General features: G+C 39.4%; 1 protein-coding gene across 4 annotated transcripts in view; it reads left to right on the top strand.

Moving 5' to 3' along the window:
- The first annotated feature begins 692 nt into the window (after positions 1-692).
- Positions 693-20,289, top strand: part of klhdc8a (kelch domain containing 8A) — a 71,741-nt gene continuing 52,144 nt past the window's right edge. For 2 of the 4 annotated variants that reach the window (XM_026169014.2, XM_080302142.1), the window contains exons 1-2: positions 693-1,010; positions 5,300-5,350. The gene's annotated coding sequence lies outside the window, so the exon portion shown is untranslated. The remainder of the gene's footprint in view (positions 1,011-5,299; positions 5,351-20,289) is intronic. The other 2 variants (XM_080302144.1, XM_080302143.1) reach the window with 1 other exon arrangement.

Here is a 20,289-nt window from a genome sequence, read left to right as displayed (position 1 = left end):
ATTTCTAATGTAGTTTTAAGTGATGCATTTTGGTTTGCTTGGATTTCTCGCTGTGAAAAGAAACCAAATCACAGTAAAAACCGAATCAGACCAGACTAAATGAACTATAGGTGTGAAAACGCCTCAAGTACTGAAACTAACTCAGTATGAGCTAAGTATAGTGTGATAAATGTCAATATATTTGGCGCAATAAGATATTGTGACCTAACCTACAATCTTGTGTTGCATTTCTTTTATTATAACATCAATAGCAGCACAAAAGTGTAGCGCGTTGCTTCTAAGCCTATCTGAGTTGAGCAGAAGCTCAGCACACCTAAACAGAAAGCAGCCATCATTCATTATTTTGATTCCAGCTCTGCATTTCCTGCTTTGATGTAAAATATCATAAGAAAAAAGATCAGCTAATGTTAGTCCGTCTGTGCAGGGCTATGTCTGCTCTAGAAAATAAGATCTAAGTATGCTTTAAGGAGATCAAATAGATATCAGTGAAACTGGAAACTGCATTTCCTAATTTATAACAGCGCCACGTCCATAAAGTATTCAGACCATCTCCTCATCTCAGCTAATCTTCTGCTCCTGTCTATAAGAGACGCAATGTCTTTCTCTTCCACTTCAAACACTTCAAGTGTGTCAGTGGGCTCTCCTGTACCAAATATAGGTTAACACACATGCCCCCCCCTTTCGGATTATACCGTCACACGGAATGAATATGAACTTGTGCGATGAAAACTGGAGATGAATGCTTCATCTCTGACCCACATAATGGCGATATATCAGGCTGGGTAAACGGATCTGAGCCGTGTTACCGCCTGCTCCTCCGCTGTGAGCTCCCGGTGCGGTGGGAGCTTTTAGCGGCGCGCCTCGTCTCTCATCTTCCTCCGCCTGGACCTGACTCTCCTCTTCCATCCTCTCTTCCTCTCTCCCTCTTTCCATCTCGGTACCAGAGGGAGGAGAGGAGGGAAAAACTGAGGCGACACACGCCGGGAAAAGGGGCGACGGAAACGGGAAAAGTAAGTAGCTCCGGAGGGGGAAATGAATGGAAGCGTTATCGCTCTCCCTGATAGACGTGACTCCCGGCTTAGTTGGGAAGTAATGCTGGTACTTTAGCTAGCGCCGTTTCAGGACTCGTTCCATTATTCAGGCGACACGATGGAAACCTCGAGAAAGTTACCTGCTCTTAACTTCAGCTAGTGGCTGTGACTTGGGTATAAGTAGGCTAGCGGCTCCATAGTGTCCGGTAGGCTAACATAAAAACTATTTTAAGAGAACCTCACACATTCATTGTCCCTTGAGAGTAACTGTTGTGTTAACTGAGGTGCTTTTATGTCTTATACCAAACTTATTACTTCTTCCAAACCCTGACTTTACACATTGAAATATAGTTTTTTGTACATCCTTAAGCTAAAAAACAGCACTTGTCTAATGGTTGTCCAGAGATTTGAAGAAAGGGGAGATATTGGTGATATAGCACTAAAGAATAGCACAGAGTAACAGTGAATGAGAGTCCAATATTATTTAAAAAGTAATGTAGTGAAGCCATGGGCAGCAGAGTGGAAACCTGTGCTGTAAGGTGCACATTCATACAACAATATACCCCAAGTTGCCAATTTATTGGATAAACTTGGTTAGAACTGATGCAGGCTAAAGAAGAAGCGGTGGTTCAGAGGTGGTGGTGCCTGGTTTCTTTAGCATTTATGAACAGCCTGTTTACTTGTTGTCAAATGGGGCCAGTGTAAAAAATATGTGGTACAAGCAGTCTGTGGGCTACTGTTGCTTGTGCTGCTGTTGGGCCATCAGCCAGTCAGAGAGAAGAGCAAAGTTATAACCTACAAAGGGGTGAAGAGAAACAAAGTGTTAAAAACAATGAAAAGTGTCCAGTGCAGTCACAGTGTGTTCGAACTGTATTTTTTAAATCTTTGATGTGTTGTTTTGTGTGCTTCTCCCATTCCTGGTGAACTCTGCTGTTCCCTTCCCTGTTGTGGCCCACTTGTCAACCAGTCAGCGTTCGACAGCTGCACAGCATCATCCATGTTTAGCAAAGTGCAAAAATCAGAAAGTCCTTACTGTCCCTGTATTTAGGAATACAATGAAATTTGAACTTCTGCTCCTATTTGCTGCAGTAAAATAAATAAACACATGTAAACATAACAAACAGTTTTCATATTACACATAATAATATGCATAATGCATGAAGTAGCATCAAGTGCAAGATAAACATGCTAGATAAAAAACTGGGAGTTATTTGGGGATTTTGAAGAACTGTACAGGAGCAGGTTTGCATCATTGGAAAACCCCTCTCCATAGACAAATACCTACTCAGACAGAGTTGTCATACACACACAGGCCTGCCAAGCTAAAGGTTATGAGGGTATGGACTGGGGATTCTTATAGATGGCTATAACTAGTGGATGAAATGTTACTATACTAATAGTACACTTCTCTTGCACTTCTCTAATTAGTTTTAACCTAAAGCTGTACACTCAAACCTCCATCAAGGTATGGTTAATGTTGAGGTATTATTAGGTTCCCATAAAGTTGTAACTGACTTGGACTGTTTACCTGTTTTTTCAAAGTTCACTAGTTCTCTTTCCCCAAACTTTTTCCACAGTCTGTGAAATAATGATTGATGATGATGGATCCATTGTTACAGTCCTCATGACAGTGATGACAGTGAATATAACGACCTTCCAGGCCTTATCTCAAAAGGTCACTTACTCAATATTCACCACGCTTGTCTGTCTTCAGTCTGTCTAGGTTCAGGCTCAGCACAGATGTAAAGGAGGAAGAATGACATTTCTTTCGCTTCCCTTCTCCCTCAGGGAGATTGTCACTCTTCTATTTTACTCTTTGCTCCAAAGTTGGAAATTCTCAGCTCAGCTTACACTTACATAAATGTCGAAAAACCCCAGGAGAGACATTGGTCCCTTTGCTCAGTGTTAACTACTGTTTCAAGTCTAACAACTACCATGTCAATTGGCAGAAGACAATTTATTTAAAGAGTGATCACCCCTTGGTGGCCATTGAAGAGGCTGCAAGTTTAGACTTGGTCACGCAGGTCACATGGGCCCAGAGACTAGCTGACGAACCCTGCCAACCCAGACACTAGGGAAAAATGTGTGTTCCTCGACTGGTTGGGAAGTAGTTGCTGGAGGTTACTGGTTGCTGCCAGGTAAAATCTGTTGCAAGAAAGGTGCTGCACCAAAGACCATCTTGTAATTGCTTTGGTTGCGAGCAGATTACAGTGGTTGCCGATAGTTTGCGTAGAAGATGCCAACTTGTCTGCAAACACTCAAAAACTAACCACAGAGGTGTAGTGAATCTTGTATTGTGTATTATATTGCAAACCTGAAACAGAGACTGTTCCTCGTCAAAGTACAAATGTGCCTTACTAAAGAAATCAGCACATTTCAACTTACAACTTTTAGTTTGAAGGGAAGCATTCTCAGTTTCCGGTTTGCGCAACCACTCCAGTCAATGACCAAAGCAATTGCAAGGTGGTTTTTGTTGCAGGACCTTGTACCTTTTCGTGACCAATTTCAGCTATCAACTGCCAGCAACATCCTGCAACCACTTGCCAACCAGTTGCCCTTCACTTAGCTACAGCTTGTTAAAGGTTAGGCCATTATTTTGTTACAATACCATTTTCAATCCCACAGTAAGACTTTGACCCCATCCTGTAACAAGAGAAACTATAGTAAAGAGATAATTTCTTCCAAAATTAACATAATTTTCAACTAATTCTTCCAATTATAAGTTAGATTTTAAAAAATAAGAAAGAAAATAGAACATTTCATTACACATCCTTAAGGTAAAATATATTTTAGAATCTACTAATAAACTAAGAGTATAGCAAACAACACAATACATTTAATTATTTAATTATTGTAGAAGAACCCCAAAAGGTTGATTCTGTTCATCTGGACGTAGCGTTTTCAGCGGGAGAAACGTTTCATCACTCATCCAAGTGACTTCTTCAGTCTCAGCTGACTGCTGGTTTCATCAACCTTATAAACAGTTTGGGGAAACCTGATTTCCCCATGGACATGATCAGTGATCTTTGATCAGTGTTTGTTAGTCAGTGGTCATGACAACCCATTGTTCATTCAGGGGGCTGGTTTTAGTCATTGTGCAAATGTACTGTTTATAAGGTTGGGGAAACCTGCAGTCAGCTGAGACTGAAGAAGTTACTTGGATGAGTGATGAAACGTTTCTCCCACTGAAAACGCTCCGTCCAGATGAACAGAATCAACCTTTTGGGATTAACTCACCTGGATGAGCATGTATTAAGATACTGTCGAAGAAGAACATTATGGAAAAACTTGACTAAAAATGAGTTTTAGTTACACTAAAATAAACAGGTTTACTGCATTCTAAAACTGAAAATTTAAGGTTTATCATCTTATTAACATCTGCCTGCAACCTCTTTCTTATCCACCTGTCATGCTTCTCCCTGAATCTGCAGCCCTTCAGTTCCTCAGCTCTGCTCTTCAGGCCTGAAACCCATCTGGTTTCTGCTCTGCATTTTACTCTTTATTTGCTCAGATCAATTCTCCACACTCAGCTATGTTTTCCTTGCTGCTCCACAGAGCCAGAACCACACCACACCGCAGATTAAAGACACACGTCCTTCGTGTGTCTTTAATCTGCTCTGTCACGGCTCAATGTTCCATCTGCGACCTGCAGTCCACTAGCTACTACGTTAGTGATAACTGATGACTAATTTTGCTATCGGATAATTGCTAATAGTTAAAAAACTAACTTAAATGTGTGCATCAGCCAGGTTAACATTTCTGATTACTGTTTAATACTTCAATGTTGTTGAAACCGGAGCTTTACTGACCTCTTTAAATTAATGCTACTGTGTTGTTCAGTGTTATGAATATTAACTACTCTGTGCCTGTCTGTGTGCAGCAGTGCTGTAAAGTTATGTGTCAGCTGGAGGAGGCAAAGATGGCACTGTTAGCATCAATATTGTTGCAAATGAAAATAGTAATTTGATATTAATTTTAGCATTGATTCACATTTGAGCATAGATTGTTTTTGACAACTCATCTGTAAGTGTCTATTGTAGCCAGCCAGGGACCAGTGAACTTAATCAATGGAAAGCCCATCACATGCCCAAATGGCCTGCAAATGGTCAGTCCACTTGCCTAACATGCTATTTTAATGGTCCCATGGTCCCTACTAAACAGACAAACGAGTTTGAGTTGGTGCAATCTTTGAACAGGTCATGAAATCTGAGGATTGTATAAGACAGTGAGGTGCAGAGTTTTAAAGTGCCAACTTCTTGACTTCACAGGTGAGGCTGAGAGATTACCCAGAGCTTCCTCTGTGGGATTCCAAACTGAAGGTAGTGCCATTAGTTTTCTTCTAGTTGGAAGGCCTCACCTCCAACACCTCTGCTTTTCTTTCACTACACCTTCTCTTCCTGCTCGCATCTTTTCCTGTCTACACATGCATTGATTGGTTCCTTGTGTGCGCACACCCACATGCTCAGACACACACATAAATAGCATTTCAGCCAATTGTTGTGCATAGCTCGCAGTGGTGCATTATGTTAAATCAATGCCTGCCTCGCTGTAACACCAGCACACCCATTATTCGTAAGACAAACTAAGGACAGAGCTCCTTCCTATTGATGTTAGCAAGAAATTTACAACTGATAATACTGTGTGTGCACACATGTGTGCGTCAGTGTGTGTGTCAGTCAGTGAGTGCTGTTGGGATGATGAGCCATCATCCCAACAGCCTGACAAGGCAAATGGCACTTAAAAATATCAGTCTGGCAGTAGGTCTCCAAAGTCACAGTTTTGTTTGACAGCTGGTAGCACATGCTTTGGGTGATATGGTTGTGTTACAAAACACACAGTAAACATGTATGTCTATGCAGAGTGAACTATTTTACATTGTTCACCAGCTGTATGAAGAAACTCACCAAATGAACAACAGATAATAACATTTTGCCTAAAATCAATGTAACAGTGAATAGTCACATTAGTTTAGTTTGTATGCACTTCAGCACAGAGTCAGTCTTTTTTGTCATTTTTGCTGTGAAGTAAACAAAAATTCATTTGCAGGTAACATTTCTTTAACTTGATAGTAACAGTAAGGACACTGTACACTGTAAAAAAAAATCCTACAAAAACAGTAATATTCTGGCAGCTGGGGCGCCAAAATAATACCATAAAATAACAGAAAATAACTTTCCCATGAAAATACGGTTATTTTCAGTAATGACAATACAGTTTGTTGCCCTAATTTTACATGGGATTTTGCCCTTTTCAAGTGCTTTTAAACATTAAATTAGGAACATTTTAATGTGATTAAACAATGAAATTACCTATAAACAAGGTCAATGAATGCGGCAATATGAATAATAATACTTAAATGTACAGAAATATACAGTTAACAGTTGGTTTAAATAATAATGGATTGCATTTATATAGCGCTTTTCGAGACCCTCAAAGCGCTTTACAATACCACTATTCATTCACTCTCACATTCACACACTGGTGGAGGCAGCTACAGCTGTAGCCACAGCTGCCCTGGGACAGACTGACAGAGGCGAGGCTGCCATGTCGCGCCATCGGCCCCTCTGGCCATCACCAGTAGGTGGTAGGTGAAGTGTCTTGCCCAAGGATACATCGAGAGTGTCTGAGCCGGTGCTCGAACCGGCAACCTTCTGATTACAAGGCGAACTCCCAACTTTTGAGCCACGATCACCCTAAATAACATTATTTGATGTAAAAAAAGTTCATAAGAATCATTTTATATATTTTTCCATAGCATTACATTTGAATTTAACAGTTCAATCTTTCAAATAACGGACAAATATTTGTGAAATTATGATACATTTGTGAATGTATTTTAACAATCTAAATATGCATATGTACACACAAATATATTTAAAAAACAAGAAAATTATGTTTTATTACATTTACAGTGATTTTACGTTAATTTACATTTGAAATGTAAAATCACTGTCTATTTATGTAAATTTAATGATATTCTAGAAAAACACTACAAAACTGTAAAATGCACAATAAAATACTTTTATATTACAATTTTTTTACAGTGTAGCCCTGTAGTGCCTTGAATGCCTCACAAACTGTGTCTGGGAGAAACATTTTCATGTCGCGTTCACTCATCTTGTGAATGATTTTCTGAAATATAAAGTGAAACTGCAGGATTCTTTCACATCTCTTTAGTAAATCAGAAAATAAGCAGGGGAAAAACTGCAGGGCTGCACATGTTTTAACAAAAGGTTCTTATCTTAACTAAACAGTCGAAGCATCGGGAGCAGGATTAGCAAACACTAGGTAATGAACTGTGTGTGTGTGTGTTTGCACAAAAGTCCCCAGGTTAGATCTTTCCTGCTGATGACACAAATTGGTTGCTTTTTTGAGTTTTTGTTTTTTTCTTTTTGTAATATTGGCCTGTAGCCTCGTTCTGCTCTGTTATGTATGCAGTTTACTGAAACCAGAGTGTAGCCTGGCTTACATGACTCTGTTTTTCTGCTGCAGCCTCACATGCACCTGCGCTGCTTCTGTTTTTGGCTCATTGTTGCTGTCCTCATTATCTGTGCCCGAGTACATTTCAGGCCGAACTGTATACCCGTCAGCCAGTATACAAGTCAGTATATCTGATTACTGTACTCTCAGCACTGTCTTCATACTGAGTAGCATGGCAGCTGAGTTAGCGGTGATATGGAAACAAGTAGTGTCTCCACCTATGGTAGTTGTCTAGTTTGTTGAATACATGGCTGGCAACAGTATTGTATTCACTTAAAATAATGTCATGGGGTCACAGTTGAGTCTATATTTCCCACAGTTAGGCTCTGTTGGTGGTTTTAGTTGTGGTGCATGTCCATGTGTGGAGTGTGGAGTGTGTGTGCCCAAAAAGAGGTCAAGGTTTTTTCTTTGTAGAGAAATAATTTTGCTTGCCAAAGGCATTTTAACCAGCACCAAAGAAAACTCACAAGCAGCAAAGTGATAATGTTTTAGAATGAAAAAAACAAACAAAAATCAAGCGGTGTGTGGATGTGTTTAATTACATCATTCAACAAGCAGCACATACTTGGTGTGTTGGTCTTCTTAGAGGCCAGCTCTTCTTTATCCCACAGCTGGTGGATCAGCAAGCACAGATGTAGTGATCTGGTTTTGACAGGGTCCCACTTTTACACTGATAGTGACCTGAGTGCTTCATTAGAAACACTAGAGCCCAGCTTCTCCCAGCAGTATATTACAAGGTGGCCAACACGCACTCATGTCAAACTCCATGTTTCAGCACCAGCGTAACATCGTAAATGTTGAACTGAAGACTAATAGTCTCTCTAGTTTCACACCGTTTTCCAGGCTTCTTTTTTTCACTGCTAAATCCTGATTTTATAACAAAAAGAGGTTCACTGACAAAATCTCCGGCCACACTTTAAAGTCTTGGTGATTCTGTGATTTCAGCAGTATTCACATGTTGAATCTTCACTCAGAGGCACAGTGTGAAGTCCTATCAGGATAAAACTTCTTGTTAGCGGCTGTACTGACGATTTGTAGTCAACAGTTCTTTAGGTTTCTACATCGGTCATGAACTGTCTGAGTAACAGTTTAAAATGGAGCGTTTCAGACAGAGGCTGAACGAAGGTCCTGCAGCAATGTACAGTATAAAGACACAAGTGTGTTCAAAACTCTAAAATGTAACTTTTCTAGTTATAAATACATTTTCACAGCTGTTTATTCAACTGACAAAGATGCTTTTTTATCGTTACCAAAGTTGTACCACAGCTTCCTGTGTTTGATGAGGTGCAGTTTGTGTATAATCTATTCAGTAATAGTCACAAATAGCAGAACGATGCAAATTTCTGTCTATTTACTCAACACAGACTCATTGCTGTTGGATTGTAATTCTGAGTGTTTCGGTGGTGACTGAGCATGGTAGTAAGCCAGAAATAACCCAGGAAGTACACAGCGTACTTTATTTAATGAATTATGAAGTAAAATAATAGATATTTAGATTACTTACAGAGCAATCAACAGTTGTGGACTGCAGCTGATGCCAGTAGTTCTGTGTAAGCTTGGTGTGCTCAGCTTGTGTTACTGCTTTCAAAAATTGATATTTATTCAACCACAGCAGTGGTAGTTACTTTACCACAGGTAACCTGTTAGAGTACTTTGTAGTGTAGTTTGTTCAGAGTCTTTTACCCTGTGGCGTGAAACCCATACTTTCGGCTTGACAGCTTATTGAGAAAGGATATAGTACTCTAAATGCAACACTTTGTACGGTGCCACACCCAACACACCTGATAAAGCGGTTACACACACACACACACACACAGTCTCACGTTATTTTTGTGTTGCTCACTTCTTTTCCGAGCGTTTCAGTGGAGGGTGTTGCACTTAGTCGGTGGCTGATAAATCTTTTGCCGCTCAGCAGGTCCGTAATTACATCTGACCTGGTTCAGCCACAGCAACACGAAGTGGAAGAAATTTGAATTTCTTCAGGTCAGGTCAGAGACTTACTTTGGTGAGTAAAAATGGTCTGCTTGAACTCACAGTACACAGCTTGCTAAATTACTGTGTGCAGCACTGGAGCTAGTGATCGTCAGGGACCTGTAATGTTAGTCTAAGTCTTCTTCTGCCTAACAAGGTGAATGTTGCTGTACCACAGCAGGTGAGCAGCGTGTTACTGCGCATCGGTCTGTGGGACAGGGGGAAAAAACATGCCAGCCTGCTTGCTGGGTTAAAATTTTCAAGTACACTAACCTTACCTCCTGCTGATTTTATATCCATACGCCCAGAGGAGGGGTGTTACACAGTCCTGCACCCTTAAACGCATCTCCTACACCTAAACCGTTTCACTCTTTATAGAAGTGCAGCCTGAAAAAAAATGCCCTCAATATGCACAAATGCGCTCACTCTGAAAGTCACCCACTTAAATCTTTAAAGGCTAGAAGTGCAGCTAACACACGCGCACGGACACACACATACACACACACATATTAAACGATGCTGCAGTAAAGGAACCGTTAGGGAGTTAATTCCAATTCTGCTGACAGTAGATAGGTTTTACCATTCTCTCTCACTATCACATAGTAATTACTTATAAGGCCACAGGGATTATGATGTCCCCAACTCCCCTCTGTAATAGAGCTCTTGCTCCATATAACCCTTTAGCTTTGCTTCCCAGTGTCTATCATCCCCCTAATTAAGCTGTCCCTCCCTCTCATTATCGCTGTATGTAATATCCTCCAACCATTAACTTAGCCCACTTCACCCACTCCTCACCATTACTAACCCCTCCCCCCTCTCGCTTCTCCTTCAGTTTTCCTGTCTTGTTTTTGTGCTTCTCGCTCCTGCTCTTTTCTTCACTCAAGCCTTCACACCACTGCCACACTGCATCAGCTTGGTCTAATTCTACTCCTACACAGCAGTGAAAGGAAGCAGAACCACAATGCCCTGAATATACCCGTGTTTGAGTTCGGGGAGTGGGGGTTCGGGGTGGGGGGTGCGTCTTCACTGACACAATACAGTACAGAGATAATTCAATATGCATTGGCCTTACGTAATCAGCCACGTTTTTCGGTGCAGGCACATCATGTCCAAGCATGCATCGTGCTTCGTTTTCTCAGCTCTGATCATGTTTGCTGTTTCCTAAGTGCCTGCGTCTATTTCCGTCTTGTCTCCATGGCTCCTGTCGCAGCCACATACAAAATGCAGTTGCATCTTCAGATGAGTTGATCCACAGCTTCAGCGTACTCCAACTCTCAGCTGAAAACACATTGAGACGTTTGTGCATCTGAGCATCAAGGCACGACTGTGTGTGATGAACGTCCCCTGGGATCTGTGTCCTGTTCTTTGTTGACTCCATAGTCCGCTGTTTCCTTATTGGTGGCTTTTGAACAGTTCCTTGTTGTATTTGAGTCTTGATAGCTCAGTTAAAAACAAACATCTTTATTAGTTGACCTATGAAGATAATGAAAAGTATTCTTTTCTAAGGACTGTGTAGCTCTATCTCTGTAACTGGAAAAAAAACACCCTAAAAATGGAAAAAGCAGGAAATGTGTACCGATTTCTAGGGTTGTGTTTGTTTTTATTTGTTGTTTTTTTTTGTTTTCATTTGTTTTATGTACATTTTAATTATCCCTTCATTCTTTTCATTTGCTCTCTACTTTGCTTTGACTGACATTTTCCTTGTCTGAATTTCTACTTCACTGCAACTTACTGGTATTCAGGAGTCTTTCACCCTCAATCATTTCATAAGCAGTTTCATTCTTTCACAGTTTTTAGACTGCATGACTCAGGGCATTATCATTCCCAACGCGTAATATACCGACGATTTGTCACACCCGAGGCGTCTCATAGTAACGCAAAAGGTATCCGTCCACGTCCTTATAAAGCGCCCTGGGTTCTCACTATACTCCAATATAGCAGAGGCTCAAGCTGTCCATTCCAACACAAACACATGATAAATCAACAGTAAAATAGCTTCATGTTGTGGCCGTTACAAAGTGTATTCCAAGCTGATTCAGGATCTGAAAGTGAACAGATTAAGGTAATAGTGCTTTGTTATTATTATTATTTTTATTTCTCATGTATAGATTCATTCCCACCTAGAGCAGGTCGATATGACCAAAAATTTTTTTTTTCAAATATAATTTGAAAATTTGCGATAACGATATAACTGACGATATAATTGACACTAGACAAAATACTTTACAACTCCACAACTTTATTAGTGCAAAAAAAACATCAATGTATTTTCACTTAAACAAGCAGCTGATTTTTATGTGCATTAAAGTTATATAAAAATTTAACAGTGCAAATGCAAATTCCTTGCTGACAGTTTAACCAAAAGGCATTTCCAGTGGAAATTGGCCGACATATCCTCAGCATAACCATGTATAATATCCACAAAACTTACAAAGAGGTTATACACACACAATACGGTAATATTATGTTGAAACACAGTACATATCACTCCGCGAGGCTCCTGCCTACGATAGCCGTAATGCTCCGACAATCCATCAAGCGGTGCGGGTTTGTAGCTTATCAAAGTCGTACTAAAACATTTGACAGATTTTCGAGCGCCGTGTACATAAAATTGTTTCGAGGTCAGTAAACACAACCAGAATTCATACAAAAGGCACACGGGATTATAAGCACGTGCGCATTCGCTGTCAAAATAAAAGACGTGCACCAGATAAGAAGTTGCAACGCGCGTTTGCGTACACATAAAAGGCACTGTTTTTGTCCGCTAGAGTGGGATTTTCACGGCATATTCTGCACCACATCTCTGTGCATTCATCATTTTTTTTGAAGCCAGCTCACCTCCTGCAACCACTTCTCTGAGAATACGCGCTTCTTTTGCGGTTCGGACTCCTTCTGACATTTCTTTGGAGGTGGAGGAACACCAAAGTAACTGCTTAAAGGAGCTTCTTCGACATCTTTAAGAGTTTTAAACAAATGTCTGTCCTCCTCCAGAAAATCTTATGTACACAAACGCGCGTTGCAACTTCTTATCTTGTGCACGTTTTTTATTTTGACAGTGAATGCGCACCTGCGGACCACTTATGTGCACCCCTGATTATAAGGGGCACTGCCGATTTTCAGAAAAATCAAAGGATTGATTTTAAGTGTGCCGCATTTTCCAAAAAACACGGTAATAACGACGGCCCGCTAGCATGCTCTACCAAAAATAGTGCTTTGTTGTGTATCTGACGGACGAAAGCTAAACCAGTTCCAGCAGCAGTTGCAGCATTTTTACAAACCGATTCTGGTTCATCCGTTTCATTCAACGATCTGCTTTCACCCTTCTCATTCTCTGTCGCCGCCATGCATGTATGAAAATGTGCGAAAATGTGCGTATGAAAACGAGTATGTGTAGTGCGCTCATGCACGTTTTACCCATATTCTATCGCGATATTTCATTTTCTTATCGTTGCGCAACATTATACCGATATTCGATATCCGTGAACGATATGATATGGCCCAGCCCTATTCCCGCCTACTCTCATTCCCAATGCGTAAAATAGTGACGATTTGTCACAATCGTAGCTATTTTACGTGTTGGGATGAGAACCTGTTGCATCACTAGGTGCTTAATTTTATATACCTGTAGCAATGAGACTGGAAACTGGAGACTATGTTCACAGTTTTGAACCAGCCACTGTCAGTCCAACAGTCCGTTTTGTTTTAAATTGAACAAAAAGTGAGGGTAAAATATGCTAATAAGCACAGTTTCCAGTCTGTAATGTGTCAGTTTAAGTGATGGTATTGGTGTTGGTAAAGAGCTAGCAAACACAGTCAGCTAGCTAAGTTAGCTCAACCTTTTGTCCAACACAAGAATGTCCTTTTTCTGTGATACTAGATCTACATGACGCTACACTTACTAGTCATACATGATGCTCTGTGTTAGAGCAGTGTCCAGATGGTTGTGTGCAGCTCTGACTGTTGCTCAACACAGCTTAACAGAAAATCCACCACCTTTTGGTGACCAGCACCTAGCCAAATTCTTAAGGAAGCAGACCACAAAATAAGAAGAAATGACAAAACTCATGGAATCCTGTGACTATCCGGTTGTTCAGTCTGACGTCACTAGCCGGGTCTGGGCCTAAACTCCGCTGCAGGTCCATATATCAAACGATCACTATGGCATTACTGAGAGTTGAAAAACTGTCTAAAGTCTTTCATCTTTAATAAAATGATCAGCGTTCTGCTCTACCAGGTGTAACAATTGAGTTTAACATCCAGGCATCCATGAAAACGGAATTTATGACATTTAACGGAGTTAGAAGTTAGCTCGCTAGTTTCTATCTAAATACAATATAGCATGTCCTGACTGCGGGGTTTTGGAAACAAATTAAAACGTACAGCTCTGTTATCACTTCCAGCATAAATGAAGACAGAAAACTAAAAAGCAGTGACGTTTGTAGGGTTACTGAAGTTTGGCTAGCTGGTATATAATGATATGCTACGTGACCGCTAGCGACACAGCTATGTTAGCATAATATAAACAAGCTAACTTTTTTTCCACTCGATAAAAGTTAACGTGAGTGTTCTCGGTGGTCAGGAACAAATGTAATCGCATGGCAGGATGCTGTAAAAGGACCAAACTTCAGCCAGGAGAACAACTTAGATAATCCATCCACAATACGAGGTTAGTCATTCATATACTGCTGCATGGGCTGGGCTGTAGTTACATCCTAAGGTTTTAAAAACTGAGCTTAAATAAATGATTAGCAGTAATAAAAGCCGAGGGAGGTCAACAGTGATCACTGACTGTTTTAGGAGCTTTTTGAGATCAAATAGAAGAAAATACATAACATTAAACATGTTAACAACACAAAAGCCATATTAAACGCAGACTACTTTAGACCCGGAAGTAGGATTCGTCGCGTCATCACTGAACAACCGGATACTGGCTATAACCAGCTGTTATACTATACTGGAAAATGCTGTGAATGGCTGCATCCTGATATAAGAGCATCTTGTCATGTTGTCGACCACACATAAGGATTTACTTCAGCTTTGACACTAAGGATTAGTTTTGTCGTTAAACAGGTTAAATTGGCAGGCAACCTGACGTTAGGTGACTTCTCCATTCATCACAATGGAGCAGCTTTTTCCTGCTTGATAGGTGGTCAGTGTGTTTGGGTTTTAATGGACCGGTGGAGTGTTGTGAAAGCCAGAGCAGGAGAAAGAAAAAGGTGCTCTATTTTCTCCCCCTTAAAAGCGGCAGTGTTCTCACTTTTACTGCATCTGCCAGCTGAGCACACAGACACGCCCAAACACACTCGAATAAATGACACATAAAAACCATAAGGACAGCCAGAGGGAGGGAAACACAAGCGATCTGTTTGCCTTTTAAATACAGATAAGAGAGACGCCAACTGCTCCCCAACAGCCTCAGCCAACAATCAGCCACAACTGATTTAGTCTCTGCTCGCTCATTACAGGACCTGGACCCTGTGCTGGCAGATTTAGGCTGCCAGTTGACTTCATGGGTGCGAGCACAGACACAGGAACAGCTGCGCTGGAGCATTTTGTAATTTCAGTCTTGTGTAAAATATGTAAATGCTAATATAGCATAGCATGATGGCAAGCAGCAGCATAGTTTAAAGAAGCTCTGGTGACAGCAGCAAGATAATTACACCTCATTGTGATTTCCTACCACGAAGTCTCTGTCTGCTGAAAGCATTTTAATAATGATAGCTCATGGTGTGTTTGTTTGCATACAGCGGAGATAAGATTAGTGAAGAGAGCAGCCTTTGCATCTCTGGAGGCTGAGGGATGTAGTCTCTCCTCCTCCTGGCCTATTGATCTAGAGGTCAGCTCAGATTCACACAATAGAGTGCAACCCATAAGCCATCAGACATGTTCATTTTTCCCTGCTTTGTGCAGAAGCACATTTGCCTGTTATTGTCTGGAGCACTAAATCAGATGGAGCTGGGCAGCCAGGAATGCCAGAGCCCCATCTAATCTTCAGGCTGATCAGTGGCAGGGTTTCAGCTGGGAACAACAAGGTGATTCAGCCGGCTGCGAGGAGCTGAGCTGTGGATCTGTCAGCCGGAGAGGCTGAATATAGTAAGACTGGAATTTGCCACATGTTCTCTTGAGAAGAGCTATTGCACCTCAAGCTATTACAGCTAAGAGGCTATGTAAATGTCAGATAGAGTATACTGTGGCTGGCTTGAAGTAAAGCAGACAAAGGCCCTGCTGTCCGGAAACTCCTATCCAAAGGAAGTTCCTCTTTAACTTTCTTTAACTAACTCCTTCCAAAGTGTGCACCTCTCTTCAATATGGCAGTTTTACATGGCTCTCCCCAAACATTACCTGTCAGTGTGTTTCACACTTTGTGTTAGCATTTTCTTCATGTGAAGTCTGAGCTTCTTTAGCTTTCTCTGTCAGTGTCAGTTCAGCTATGGCAGCTCTTACTGCCAGTCCTTCTAATCATCCCACAAGGAGCCACAAACATAAAACCCATTATCAGCTTCTGAAACCAGATCCTCAGAATATTACTTAAAGTGCTAAAAGAGGCTTTTAGGTAGTGTGCTGCTCAAGTTTAGCAGTTGAATATGGAACAGCACTGGTTTTATTAAAATGTCACAGTGAGAACTGTGTGTTGCTGTGCAGTGCTGTTCGATATAAGGATATATATCGGATGACAATATAAAAACATCTATCGTTTCATTTTATACTATCGTTTGTTTTGTGGTGTCGCAAAATAAACTGTTTACGGCAATATTTTTTCATGGTTTTGATGGTCACTGTAGTGGTTATATTAATTTCTTAAAGTTCTCTCTTTCTCTTATATTTAATATAACCACACTACAGACGGACAAGCGCCTGTTTTTATGGGTTGTAGTTTGCAACAATGACCGTAAAACCATCGCGTGTCCGCTTGTTTATTTTCCACATAAACCTTTCACAATAAAGCTCAAGATCCTGTTGAGACTTTTCAAAATAAACTGAATTACGTGAAAGATGCAGAGTGTTTACGGATGAGAAGTAAAAAAGAGCCGCCAGGTGCCAAAAAATAAACCTTAGAGTCAAACGCTAGAACAGGCTTTTCCCCGCAGCACGCCGTGTAATAAATACAAAGAAAACGGCGGCCGTTACAACTTATGTCTAAAAATGTATCGTTTCATGCATCGGTTAAAACACTCGACTCCAGGTATACAACGCCCAGCTGGAAACACTTCACGCAAGTCGAGCTGCCCGAGATTCACAGAACTTTCAGAAAATGTAAATTTTTTGTGATTTATATCGTTATCAGGACGATAGATGTCTTATATCAGGATATGAGATTTTGGTCATATCGCACAGCCCTACTGCTGCGTTTAAATGTTCAGTTTCATCCAGTGAGCACACAGAGTGCTTTTGAGTTAGACGATAGGTGTAAGAAGACAGGAAGGATGTCACCAGCTGCATTATAAATGGATAGAAAGAGTTTGATTTGATTTGATATACCTTTATTAGTCCCACAGGGGAAATTTCAGGTTAACCCTCTCAGGCTCAAATTAAACTTTTTGTTGCTAATGCACAGTCCTGCAGTGATACTTCTGAGTAAAAAAACCTCATAAAATATGTATGTGGGGTAATCAGGTTGTTAGTTTTTAACTGTTGCAAATCTGCAACGCCTGCCTTGAGAGGGTTAAGGCTGCCGACCTATTGCACGCAATGGTGGCGCCATCTTACCCTCCGACCATACATACATTACACAAAAACATCACGTCACATGTTGTTAACCATTATCAGGTACACTTCTTGCTTTTCAAACCCAATCACAGGTTAGTTATCCATCCTGTCACAGTTTATGCTGATTGATTGATTGATTGATTGATTGATTGATTGATTGATTGATTGATTGGTAATTTATTTCAACATGTGAACAATATACAAGTACATTTAGAAAAGAAATGAGAGAAAAAAAATATACTATACAAATTACATACAAAAAAACATTCTGATTAATTTACATGTTGAAAGGGAGTGGGAAGAAGTATACACTTATTTAATCCCACCCCTGTCCCATAAATTATCAGTGAATATTTAGTCAGCTTCCTTACTGATATAATTTGTAATAAAAATAGTGAACAGATTTCTGATATACTATATACTATAATATCACATCATGAATTTTTTGTTTGTTTGTTTTTAAATAGAGACATTCACTTAATTTAAATATTTTCCTTTTCTTTATAGATCGAGAAGATCATATTTTTATAACTCTTTTTGAACAGTTTTATGTTTGGACATTGCTTTAATTCCATATTCAGTTTGTTCCATAGTTTCACTCCTTGAACAGAAACACAAAAGCCTTTTCTTGTAGTACGTACCTTCATTGTTTTGAAGTTACAAAAACCCCTTAAATTATAACTTCCTTCTTTCAAAAAAAACATACTCTGAATATTACCTGGCAGTTCTTTATTTTTTGCTTTGAATAGAATTTGTGCTGTTTGGAATTTCACTATATCGTCAATTTTCAATATTTCAGACTGCAAAAATAGTGAGTTTGTATGTTCCCTATAACCTGCATTGTGGATGATTCGAATTGCTTTCTTTTGAAGAGTAAAAAGTGAATGTAATGTGGTTTTATAGTTATTGCCCCAGACCTCTGCACAATAGCTTAAGTATGGTGAAACCAGTGAACAGTAGAGAATATGAAGTGATGTTCTGTCGAATACCTGTTTTGCCTTGTTTAGTACTGCAATGCTTCGTGATACTTTGGAATGAATATATCTTACGTGAGCTCTCCAGTTAAGTTTTTCATCTATTATTACCCCCAGAAATTTATTTTCACTGACTCTTTCAATATCAACACCATTTATTTGAATCTTTGCATTTGTATTTAAACTACTATTTCCAAATAACATAAGTTTAGATTTATTCAAATTTAATGATAATTTGTTTTTATCAAGCCAGAACTTCACTTTACTTATTTCATTAGTCATATCCTCCAATAAATTCTGCAGATCATCACCAGAGCAAAAAATGTTTGTATCGTCAGCAAAGAGAACCATTTTTAATACTTTGGACACTTTACAGATGTCGTTAATGTACAAGTTGAAGAATTTTGGACCCAAAACTGACCCTTGGGGTACACCACAAGCAATGTCCATACATAAGGAGCAACCACCATTTATTTTCACAAACTGCTTTCTGTCACTTAAATAACTCCGGACCCAATCTAAAACTACCCCTCTGACACCATAACGTTCCAGTTTTCTTATTAATATATCATGATCTATAGTGTCAAATGCCTTTGTCAAGTCTATGAATAACCCAGCCACATATTGCTTTTTGTCTATGGAATTTGTGATGTATTCTATTGAATCTAATAGTGCCGATGATGTTGATCTGCTTGATCTGAATCCGTACTGACTCTCAGTGAGTAGTTTATGTTTATCTATAAATTTTTCCAGTCTGTTTTTAAACAGTTTTTCAAGAACTTTTGAGAATTGAGGTAGTAAAGAGACAGGCCTGTAGTTTGTGAAATGGTGTTTGTTTCCAGATTTGTATAGAGGTATAACTTTTGCTATTTTCATTCTGTCTGGAAATCGACCAGTTTGAAATGATAAATTACAGATGTATGTAAATGGTTTTATAATAGCCTCAATGACTCTTTTAACCACTATCATATCAATATCATTACAATCCAAAGATTTGTGATTTTTACATTTTTTGACAATTTCAAGAACTTCATTTTCATCAACGGCTGTGAGGAACATAGAATATGGATTTCTGTCAATCAGTGTATCGGGTTTTTCCTGTGCTTTCCCAGGATGAGTGATTGTTCTTGCTAAATTTGGTCCAGCAGTTACAAAGAATTCATTGAGACTATTTGCCACAACATCCATATTGTATTCTTCATGGTCATTACAAATGAAATACTTGGGATAGTTCTTTTGTCCAGTCCCACATTTTATAACACTGTTCAGGATTTCCCATAATCTTTTATTATTATTTCTATTTATATCTAATTGCTTCTTATAGTATTCCTTTTTACTAAATCTAAGTATATTAGTTAACCTATTTTTATATCTTTTGTATCTGATTTCAGCATCTTTAGTTCTCGTTCTTAAGAACTCTCTGTATAGAGCATTTTTCTTTATACATGCATTTTGCAGACCTTTTGTTATCCATGGACAGTCCATATATTTCTGTTTCCTACTATATTGCTTTATTGGACAGTTGGTATTGTACAGTAATGTAAATATTCTAAGGAATTCATTATAAGCACTATTAACGTCCTGTTCCTGATATACTTCACCCCAGTTTTCCTTCAATAAATCTTTTTTAAATGCATTCATTCTTTCTTCTGTTCTTACTCGTCTGTACTCTTTTTTACTGTCCATTTTATTGATCTTGTAATTCCTATCATAGATTGTAAAAATTGGCAGATGGTCACTTATGTCGTTAATCAGGAGTCCACTTACAGTCTTATTTTCAATGTCATTTGCGAAAATGTTGTCTATGAGAGTTGCACAATGTGATGTAATCCTGGTAGGTCTAGTAATTTTAGGGAATAGATTCATACAGTGCATTGTGTTTATAAATTCCTCAGTGGTTTTATGTTTATTTGGGTTTAGCAAATCAATATTGAAGTCTCCACAAATGAAAACTTTTTTTCGAGCTATTTCAATAAATGTTTCTTCTATCCAGTCTTTAAATGTCTCAATACTACTACCTGGAGCTCTGTATATACAGCTAATGATTACATTTTTACTTTTTTCTTTACAAATTTCAACTGTAATACATTCTAGTACATTATCAATCACCATCGTCATCTTTTCCA

Source organism: Astatotilapia calliptera, chromosome 5 (assembly GCF_964374335.1).
Source record: "Astatotilapia calliptera chromosome 5, fAstCal68.1, whole genome shotgun sequence".
Taxonomy (NCBI): Eukaryota; Metazoa; Chordata; class Actinopteri; order Cichliformes; family Cichlidae; genus Astatotilapia; species Astatotilapia calliptera.
The sequence above is the reverse complement of the archived record's forward strand: the minus strand, read 5'-3'. Positions and strand labels throughout refer to the sequence as shown.